At 34.5% G+C, this 11,629-nt stretch overlaps 1 non-coding gene across 1 annotated transcript; it reads left to right on the top strand.

The window, feature by feature from the left end:
* The first annotated feature begins 10,870 nt into the window (after nt 1–10,870).
* Nucleotides 10,871–10,977, top strand: LOC139895231 (small nucleolar RNA R71). Its single transcript, XR_011775692.1, has one exon. It is a non-coding gene; the product is annotated as a small nucleolar RNA R71 (small nucleolar RNA).
* The last annotated feature ends 652 nt before the right edge of the window (nt 10,978–11,629 follow it).

Raw genomic sequence — 11,629 nt, 5'->3', positions numbered from 1 at the left:
TTTCTTATCAATAATTGGAACCTCTTTGATTGTAATTTGTTCTTTTGAGCTTTTTGGTCGTTTACGTCTTTAATTCGTCGAATCTGTCTTTTGTCTTCACCTTTTATTATTTAAACGAATATCACTTGTAAATAGAACAATTGCAACTAAAAGCTTGTCTTTCTTGAGGAATAATGCTATGAAATATATGTTCGTTTTTAGCATTATCAAATATTCCCACACTTGAGCTTTGCTTGTCCTCAAGCAATATAGTCTAGAAATACTAGAATCACTTCTTTATTCTTCACACTTTGTACATCAGTGATTTCTTTACGGCGGTATAAACAATGGTAGTAACGTTGTGGTTTACAGTCCCACATGACTATAAAAATTTAGATCCTTTAAGAAATTGGATCTTTATGAAAACATTTGATCTTTTTGAAAATTTAATCTAGCTTTTACCCTAGATAAGTTTTCCGGAATAACCCTTCACCGGTGTTTGCAAAATATTTTTGTGGGTTTGGTGGGTTTCAGATTTGAAAATTTTAGCTCAAAACTTGTGGTTTTGTGTCACCCACTTGCTAACCTTGTATTGGGAAAGCAACACGTCCAGTATACTTGCTCCGTATATTAACTTTCGGTAAACTACCGTCCAGTTGTAAAGGAAAGCGTTTGAACAAGCAACTGTTAAGGCAATGTCCCCTGACATGCTTTTAATTATGGTCTATAACGTGTCGGACGCAATTACTATCCTTGGTAGGAGCAATAGTAAAGCTCACCCTTATGATTTTTTGGTCTGGCACAAGGTCCTGTCTTTGACCATGCTATGCAACCACCGTTCTTACGGTTGACACCCGATTTGGTTCAGGTGACCTAATGAATTCCAGGTGAATTCCTAGGATTTTACGTTCAATGGTAATGAACGCATTGAAAATGGGTTTTTAGAAAACAAATTGGTTTGTAATTTTGATCAAAATATTTTCTCGTTCAAGCTCGAGTTTAGATATCATTGAATTCTATGAGTTTGTAATTCTCAATCTTTAAGGTCAATCTCTAGGATTGAGTAATATCAGTCTTAAAAGCTGATTTTTGATCTTTAAATGAGATTATCCTTTCTGGGGATCTGATTTATTAGTCTTATCAAGCTAATTTGCACGGTGCCCCCCATTGTACGAGACAGATCCTCTCATGGTTAAGATAAGTCTGACCACTTGGCGACCCTGTTTGATGCTGAGGTCCGTGGATTTCCTGCTGATTTTAGTGATGACTTTTCTAGGTTTCGTCAACCTACAGCTGGTCTGGACGACAACTTCATGACCTAAATCAAGAAGCGCGTGTCTTTTTCGGAAGACTTTACTTCCTTTAAATGATGTATTTGATTCATCGTGTAGATCCATCTTTCTTTCAAATATATTAAAGTAAATTGGGTAAAACTGTTTAGTTTAGTCCAAAGCAAAAGTATCTTCAATTATTTGTTACAGAAATATGTGATATATATTTAAGATAACTTGATAATTTTTCCCACACTTGGCTTTTATTTTCCTTTTTATTGTCCTCTATTCCATTTTAAATGAATTTTAACATTTTGGTTTGTTTCTCAATTTATGTCCTTTCTGAGGTAACAATAATTTCGGTGTTAACACCTAGTTTTATCGTTCATAAATATGTATAAACATGATTTTAAGTTCATTTAATTGAAAATTTTGAAAATTTTTACTAGAATTGGGTAGTCAGTATATAAGACTAGGGCTGTTCTTTATCAGAGAGCACTAGATTCTAATACAACTACTGCTTTACTAGTATTTTTAATGGTAACCAAGTGTTTAAGATAAAAATTTTAAAATCCGAAAGAATTTAACCCCTTCCCACACTTAAGATCTTGCAATGCCCTCATTTGCAAGAAATCAGTAACAATTTAAATTATTGAGGGTGATTAGTGTGAAAATGATTAAATTTTACCAAAGTTTCCAAACATATTGGCGTTTGTTTGCTGATTGATAAACGGTGCATATCATTTGTTCATTCCGTCTGTTGTTACATCACATTTATCTTGTCGTCAAAATTAGTAGCTTTTGCTGAACTTAATGCCAGTCTTTGAAAATGCGCTGTTTTACGCTGTTTTGTACAATTTACAATATACATACATACAAATATAAACATGCATGGAAATTTGAAATGGGACTTAATATCCCACTTTCAAATCCTAAATGTGAAATATTAGTACACAATAATAATAAAAATGATAAAGATTACATAAGTATATTCAATAACATAAGTTTAAACATGAATAAGTAAAAAGATAAAAACATAAAAATCATATAAATAACCAAATGGAACCAAATCAGTCTGGATAGGGGTTCCAGTTCATCTCATCAGGTGGGTTCCATTGTTGGTTATAGGTGTTCTGATAGGCTTGGTTATAGTCATACCGGTTAAAGGGTGGTCGGATATCGGGGCTGTGTGGCGGAAAATGAGCAGGTCGAGTAGGTACATAGTTATTTGGTACCTGATATGATAGCTGGCTCATGATTTGGTGCTGATGAACTACCCAGCTATCGTGTTGGCGTCACCTATAATCCTCGTATACTCGCTCGGAGTTCCACTGCTCATACATACTATGTCTGGTTGCGTTCGTCATTGCTTCCTCATCTATACGAACGTGGACGTCAAGAATAGCATCTCGAAAGACATCCCTAATGTCTTTCGCCTCCTCCATTTCCTCGTCTGAGCCTCTCTCTACCTAAGGATGAGATCCCTCATAGGGTACTGCCTGGTTACATCTACTTTTCAATACCTTAGCACCCACATAAACTTTCAATCCTAAGGGCTCAACCTGTTCTCTACAAAGCTGTAATGGACCCCCTTGGTTCATATCAACACCTAAATACTCTCCAATGAGAGTAACAAAAATACCTCCTCCTATTATACTCCCGTCCTGCATTCCCTCTACCATTTTAGATAAATAAAAAGCAACACAGTAAGGGATATTGACAAAGCTTCTAGGATCCCGAATACACTTTAGGTAGAATAAATCATGTAAGGTAATTTTTTCTTTATTGTGACCTCTCTGTGTAATCGAGTTAGCTAAAAATCTATGAATAATACGAAGCTCGGCTCTGTCAATATGTGTATAGGAGTGTCCTCCTGCTCGTGTAAAAACATCAAAATGTGACATACGCCTCCAAATGGCGTCAGCGTCAAAGTTGCTATCTACCCTTTCACCATAATGAATCAAATTTGTACAATCGGGTAATAGCAACTCACCAGGAGTATATATCTGTAAGGCCCTGGCCATGTCCAGCATGGACATTCTGTACATCCTACCGCCAAGGATAAACCTAAGAAATCTTCTATCATCTATTCTAACTATATTTGTATCAAGTGATACAGTACTCATCAACTCAACACACCATTCCTTATAAACAGGTCTACGAATGGTGAAGAGACGTTCCCAATCTATAAAAGAAGAACTGCCATACCTTTGAACCAAAAGCTGTCTAACACGGTCAGCTAGATGGACCATTTCCAAAGGGGCCCAATCGATTACCCTTGGCACCTCTACATTTTTTGTTACCAATTTGAATTTGTTCTTTTGATATGTCTCGTAATCTCTCCATCTCCTATCAAATCTCAGATTAGGATGCAGAGTGTGCTCAGGAATCGTTGGGAATTCTACTGGCGGCCTCATTGGGAATACTATGAATTCATCAACAAACTGTACCGGATCATAATAAGGTACGTGCTGATCAGGCTGTTGTTGTTGTTCCTGTTGTGGTTGTTGTTCGTGTTGCATTTCTGGTTCTGGTTCTGGTGCTGGTGCTGGTCGTCTAGATGATGATGCTCCTGAACCTCCAGTATCGGCTTTCTGCAAAACACATTAAACACAAAATTTGTGCATCCAAATATGCATTAGTGTTAGCAAAATAACAACTTAAAACAATCACTATAACATGTTAAATCAAAATTAAACTTATACACATTTTCACAATTTTTCACAATTCTACACTTTTCAAATAAGCACATATGAAAATGTATACAAAATTCATAAGCATTTAACTCAAATAACATGTCAAAATAGTCATTACTAATAATTAAACAAGTCTCAAATGGCAAATATATCAAATTAATCAAGTTCATGAATTTTGGACTTAAAAAGTCCACTTTAATCTCTAAAAATCATGTTTAGGATCAATGTTTGGATCATTTAACTATCTAAACATGTTACACTACTCAATTTAGCAATAATTCATGACAAAAATCGGCCATAACCTGTTTATATCAAAAAGCCCCAAATTGCTCAAGAACACAAACCCTAGATTTCTAAAAATTTTGAAGTTTTTGGCTTCAAATCATGTTAAATAGCATCAATCTAGGTTATACATGCATAAAATACTAACAATTTAACACTAATTACACTAGAAATTAACAAAATTGCATTAGGTAAAAAATTGGTAATTATCACAAAAACTAGGAATTTATAGAGTTTAGGGGTGTAATTTTTACCATTTTGCTGAAGAATGAGAATCTAGGCATGATTAGGGCAAGAAAAATGACGAATTACGGTGGATTTTGGTGAATTTTGATGAAGATTTGAGAGTATTTTCGTGTATGTTGTGTGTGTTTTGTAGAGAAAGCAGAGCAGCAAGCTGTATGTATCAGGCCTGTTTTCCAGCTCCATGCGATCGCATGGAGTTGGAGTGCAATACCCATGCGATCGCATGGGTATCCGAGAACAGTGTTTTCAGCTTTTTTTTTTTATAAAACCTTATACTTTATAAAACATAAAATTAATAAAATTTTAAAAATTTGTTTCTTTTTAGGATGAGGACGTTTCGGATCGTTGTCCTAGTCCGTCTCTCGACAAAATTTTAAAATTTGTCAATTTAAAGCGCGGTTTTAAAAGCAAAGATTTTTGGGTTTTTTAATGTTTTTGGCATACTTTAATTCAATAAGATTAAAAATAATGATAATAAAAGTTCTCGTCCCTCCCTCGGGTAAAGCAATTTCGGTTCAACGACCTAGTCTTCAACTCACGACGAATTTTAAAAATCATATTTTTAACTTAGCGAAATAAAGTAAATTTTTGTTTTTAAATTCACACCAAACTTAAATGCATAAAATTAAAAATTCACACCAAACTTAATTAAAAATTTATATTATAAATTCACACCAAACTTAAATTATATTTTTATTTTTATACATACAAACTTATATTAAAAAGATTAATTTTTTAAATATTTACAATTTTAAATATATTAATTTTAAAAAGTTTACAATATTATTTTAATTTTTATATATTAATTTTTAAAACATGGTAAAAATAAAATTAAAAATCTTTTTGGCTTTTATCCCACTTTAATCAATCATGACGAATTTTTGAAATATTTTGGGTTGATTGATTAAAGATATTTATACCTTAAGAATAAACGTTAAATTTCACAGTGATGTAATAAATTTTTGTATGATATCAATAATTTCGGTCGCCAAACCTAATTTTTTTCAATATCAATTTAATACTTTATAGCGAACAAATTAGCGTTTATTATCAAAAGGTTAAAAATAAAAATAAAAAATAAAAACTGTACAGACTTACCTGTGAGATAGTATTCTTAGTTATATGATCTATCCCATTCATAAGATAGTCGGTTTAATTGGTTTTCCATAGCTACATAGGCGTAACCTCGAGCATTCAGTGTTTTTTCTTCTAAACATATGAACGGTCCGTCTCTGCATAAAGTAACAATTTCTGTGTTTGAATAGGTTTGATTATTTGAACATTTACCTCCATGTGACCATTTTCCGCATTTGTGACATCTTTCTAGGTGTCGTGCTCTTCTTTTCGCTGCGGATTTTGATTTTCCTTTACCAAATTGTAACTTATTATCTTCGCATCTGGATTCTTTTCTTACTCCGTCCAATCTTTCTCTGATTACTGATACTAGTTCACTCGGAAGTGTGTCATTATTACGTTTAGTGATCAAAGCGTGTAGCATTAGACCATGGTTTAGTTCACAGGAAGTCTTCATTTCCTAAAAAATAAAAATTCAGAATAGGGGGAGAAGACTAGTTCTTTAGGGTCTGCTAGGGAAAGACCATTCGAGTTTCATTTTCGAGAACTACACAAAAACAGACAATCTAACTCTAACAGAAATACATATTATCCTTTAAAGACTTGATTCTCCCCACACTTAGTTAGCTGTGGTATCGAAATTGTGATTAACTTCATTATCAATTTCCATTGGACTATCTATGTAATGTTTAACTCTGTGACCATTAACCTTAAATTCAATCCCATTTGAATTTATTAATTATATCGTTCCGTATGAAAAAAATCTTTTGACTATGAATAGGCCAGACCATCTTGATTTCAATTTTCCAGGAAATAGCTTGAATCGTGAATTGAAAAGAAGAACTCTGTCTCCTTCTTTGAATTCTTTTGAATTTCTGATTCTTTTATCATGCCATTTCTTTGTTCTTTCTTTATAGATTAACGAATTTTCGTATGCTTCATGTCTTAATTCTTCTAATTCGTTTAATTGACTTAGCCGTAGACGTCCAGCTTCATGTAAATCAAGATTACATGTCTTCAAAGCCCAAAATGCTTTGTGTTCAATTTCTACTGGAAGATGACATGCTTTTCCATAAACGAGTCTAAAAGGTGTGGTTCCAATTGGAGTTTTGTAGGCTGTTCTAAAAGCCTATAGTGCATCCTCCAATTTAATGGACCATTCCTTCGGATTTGATCCTACAGTTTTTTGTAGAATACGTTTTAAAGCTCGGTTGGTATTTTCAACTTGTCCACTTGTTTGTGGATGATATGCGGTGGAGATTTTATGAGTTACTGAGAACTTTCTCAAGTTGATTATTACAGAAATGAGTACCCCGATCATTTATTAAAGCTTTCGGTGTTTCAAACCTTGCAAAAAGACGTTTTAAAAAGTTGACTACAACTCGTGCATCGTTAGTTGGGAGAGCTTGTGCTTCCGCCCATTTAGATACATAATCAATGGTTATGAGAATATAGAGATTATTATTAGATTTTAGAAATGGACCCATAAAGTCAATACCCCAAATGTCAAATACTTCACATACTTGAATGACATTTTGTGGCATTTCATCACGTTGACTTATTTTTCCGGCTCTTTGACATGCATCACAGGATTTGCAAAGAAGGTGTGTGTCTTTGTAAATTGTAGGCCAATAGAATCCAACATCATAAACTTTTCTTACTGTTAGTTGAGGCCCATAATGCCCTCCTGTTGGTCCTGTGTGACAATGGTTTAAAATTTTACTAGCTTCATCTCCGAATACACATCGGCGTATTATTTCATCTAGACAACTTTTAAACAAATGTGGATCTTCCTAGAAATAGTGTTTTATATCACTGAAGAATTTCTTTCGTTTTTGGTACGATAATCCTTTTTCAAGGAATCCATATACTAAATAGTTTGCATAGTCTGCAAACCATGGAATTTCATTATAATCTATCTTCAATAGATATTCATCAGGAAAGTTGTCTTGTATGGCCGATTCATTTAGAACTTCTAATTCAGGATTTTCAAGACGAGAAAGATGATCAGCGGCGAGATTTTCTGCTCCTCTTTTATCTCGGATTTCAATATCGAACTCTTGTAAGAGTAAGATCCAACGGATTAATCTTGGTTTGGCATCTTGTTTCGAAAATAGGTATCTAAGAGCAGAATGGTCGGTATAGACCACCGTTTTTGCTAGAACGAGATATGAACGAAATTTGTCAAAAGCAAAGACAATAGCAAGGAGTTCTTTTTCAGTAGTTGTGTAATTCGTTTGTGCTCCTTGTAACGTCTTACTAGCATAATATATAGGTTGAAATCGTTTTTCAATCTTTTGTCCTAAAACGGCTCCCATTGCAAAATCACTTGCATCGTACATTAGTTCAAACGGTAAATTCCAATTCGGTGTTATCATGATCGGCGCATTAGTGAGTTTCTCTTTAAGAATATTAAAAGATTTGATGCATTCATCTGAAAAGATGAATGGAGCATCCTTTTCTTGGAGTTTATTCATAGGAGTGGCAATTTTAGAAAAATCTTTTATGAAACGTCGGTAAAAACCGGCATGCCCTAGAAAACTCCTAACTCTTCTAACATTGGTGGGATGTGGAAGTTTAGCAATTACATCTACTTTAGCTCTATCCACTTCAATTCCTTCTTTTGAAATTTTATGTCCAAGAACGATGCCTTCATTAACCATGAAATGGCATTTCTCCCAATTAAGAACTAGATTTGATTGTTCGCATTTAATAAGCATTCGTTCAAGATTAGCTAGACATGATTCAAAAGTATCACCGGAGACTGAAAAGTCATCCATGAAAACTTCCATGCATGCGTTTGTAAGCAAAAGTACCATAAGGGCACGTGAACGTGGTTTTCTCTTGATCTTCGGGTGCTATTGGAATTTGAAAATATCCGGAAAATCCATCAAGAAAACAATAGTAACTGTTTCCGGCTAATCTTTCCAACATTTGATCAATAAAAGGTAAGGGAAAGTGATCTTTTCTGGTGGCATCATTTAATTTTCTAAAATCAATACACACACGCCATCCTGTTACAGTCCTAGTAGGAATAAGCTCATTTTTTTCATTTGTAATGACAGTCATGCCACCCTTCTTAGGTACGCATTGAACTGGGCTTACCCATGGACTATCAGAAATTGGATAAATTAAACCTGCATCTAGCAGTTTAATTATTTCTTTTTTAACAACATCTTGCATATTCGGATTTAGTCTTCGTTGGCGTGGCACATACGTTTTATGACCTTCTTCCATAAGGATTTTATGTGTGCAATACGAAGGACTTATTCCTTTTATATCATGAATCTTCCATGCAATGGCTGGTTTATGAGCTTTCAACACAGAAGTGAGTTGTGATTTCTCATTTTCAGTAAGAGAAGACGATATTATTACAGGTAATTCAGATTCACCATGTATATAAGCGTATTCCAAATGGTTTGGAAGTGGCTTTAACTCTAATTTTGGAGGTTCTTCTATCGATGATTTATATCGATATCTGTCTTCTTCTTTTAGCATTTGAATTTCTTCTGTTGTTGGTTCATATCCATTAGCTATTAGTGTAGCTAACATTTCAGCTTCATCAATTGGTTCAGTTCCTTCTCCTAAAGAACATTCTCCTGTTCCTTGTAATTCTGGAAATTCTTCTAATAATTCTGCATGTGAATCTATAGTTTGAATATAATAACATATATCATCTGCAGATTGCGGTTGTTGCATTGCTCTATCAACTGAAAAGGTAACACTCTCATCCTCTATACTTAGGGTCAATTTCTTACCGAACACGTCTATCATTGCTTTAGCCGTGTTTAAGAATGGTCTTCCTAATATGAGAGGAACTTGAGAATCTTCTTCCATGTCCAGAAAATAAAATCCACTGGAAATACTAAAGTACCAACTTTAACTAGCATGTTCTCCATTATCCCTCTAGGATATTTTATTGATCTATCGGCTAGTTGTATACTTATTCTTGTTGGTTTCAATTCTCCAAGGTCTAGTTTAGCGTATAATGAATACGGCATTAAATTTATACTGGCACCTAATTCTGCCAATGCTTCTATTGAACTAAGACTACCCAGAAAACATGGAATTGTGAAACTTCCTGGATCAGATAATTTTTCTGGTATCTTATTCAACAGCACTGCTGAACAATTAGCATTCATAGTAACAGCCGAGAGTTCTTCTATTTTATTTCTATTTGAGATTAGATCTTTCAGAAATTTAGCATATCTAGGCATTCCTGAAATCACATCAATGAAAGGAAGATTTACATTTATCTGTTTAAACATATCCAAGAATTTGGATTGCTCGGCTTCAAGTTTCTCTTTTTTCATTTTACTCGGGTAAGGAAGTGGTGGTTGGTATGGTTTAACATAAGGTTTAGCCTTAACTGTGTTATCTTCATTAACCTTTTCAACTACCGGTTCTTTTTCCTTATCTTGATCAGGTTGTGGTTCTTGTAGAGTAGGAATAGCTTCATCAGAAGTTACAGGTATTTCAGGTGGTTTAAGTGTTGTACCACTTCTTGTGGTAATGGCTTTAGCTGTTTCATTCCGGGGGTTAGCATTTGTATCACTAGGTAAACTTCCCGGTTTTCTTTCACCTATTAACCTTGCTAGGTTACTTACTTCTTGTTCCAAGTTTTGAATAGAAGCTTGTTGATTTCTAAATGCTTGAGCATTTTGTTCATTAGTTTGTTTTTGAGATGTGAAAAACTGCGTTTGAGTTTCAACTAGCTTTGTCATCATATCTTCTAAATTCGGCTTTTTATCATCGGTTTGTGGTGGTTTGTTTTGAAAATTAGGTCTTTGCTGATTGTAAGTATTATTGGATACTTGTTGATTGTTAGGACCTTGTTGGTTGTTGTATGGAATATTTCGATTATAATTCTGGTTTTGATTGTAAATTGGTCTTGGCGGTTGATAATTATTCTGATAATTATTTCCAGGCCTTTGGTTTAGATATGAAACATTCTCTCTTTGTTCCATTGTTAATTCAATACTGAGACAATCTTTTGTCAAATGTGGTCCTCCATACTGCTCACAACTAATTCGTATTGAGTAGATATCTTTAGTCATCTTTTCCATTCGTCTCTCGACAGCATCTATCTTTGCGGAAATAGAATCTAAGTCATGGCTAGAATCGGCTCTAGATGCTTTAGATGATCTAACGATATCTTTTTCTTGGTGCCACTCATGTGAGTGGGAAGCAGTGTTATCAATAATTTTGTAAGCATCAGTTTCGGTTTTCTTCATAATAGAACCACCAGCTGCTATATCGATGTCTTTTCTTGTAGTGATGTCGCATCCTTGGTAGAATATTTGTACTATTTGACAGGTGTCTAAACCATGTTGCGGACATCCTCTTAATAACTTTTCAAATCTTGTCCACGCCTCATATAGAGTTTCATTTGGCTTCTGTGTGAACGTAACAATTTCTCCTTGAAGTCTTACGGCTTTAGATGCCGGAAAGAATTGTTTAAGAAAATTTTCAACTAAAACGTCCCATGTATCAATCGCCCCTTCAGGCAACGATTCCAACCAATCTTTGGCTTCTCCCTTTAAAGTCCAGGGAAATAACATGAGATTTATCTGCTCATCCTCCACTTCTCGGATTTTAAATAGAGTGCAGATCCTATTAAAGGTACAAAGATGTTCATTTGGAACTTCCTTCGGCGCACCACTAAATTGGCATTGATTAGTCACCATGTGTAGAATTTGTCCTTTGATTTCATAATCTGGCGCATTAATGTGTGGATGAGTAATTGCGTGACCTTGGCCAGTGCGTTTAGCTCTCATTCGGTCTTCCATACTTAAAGGTTCTAGATTCTCCATAATTGAATTTGTTGAATCAGAATCACTAGATGATTCTGATTTAATGGTTCGTTCCTCAATAATCTCTATTTGAATGATTGGTGGTTCCGGAGGAAAAATTAATGGTTCAGAATCTACGAATTATCCCTGAATATTCTCCGGATTCTCAATTGTGAGGTCGGGTTCAAAAAATGGATTATCGGAAATTTGAATTAGAGTACTTGGTCGACTGGATGACGATTCTAAAGAAAAATCAACGGCGGTAATATTAGCTAGATGTCTTGATCGA

This window comes from Rutidosis leptorrhynchoides, chromosome 2, assembly GCF_046630445.1.
Source record: "Rutidosis leptorrhynchoides isolate AG116_Rl617_1_P2 chromosome 2, CSIRO_AGI_Rlap_v1, whole genome shotgun sequence".
NCBI classification, from domain to species: domain Eukaryota; kingdom Viridiplantae; phylum Streptophyta; class Magnoliopsida; order Asterales; family Asteraceae; genus Rutidosis; species Rutidosis leptorrhynchoides.
Note: the sequence above shows the minus strand (reverse complement) of the source record. Positions and strands in the feature narration are given on the sequence as shown.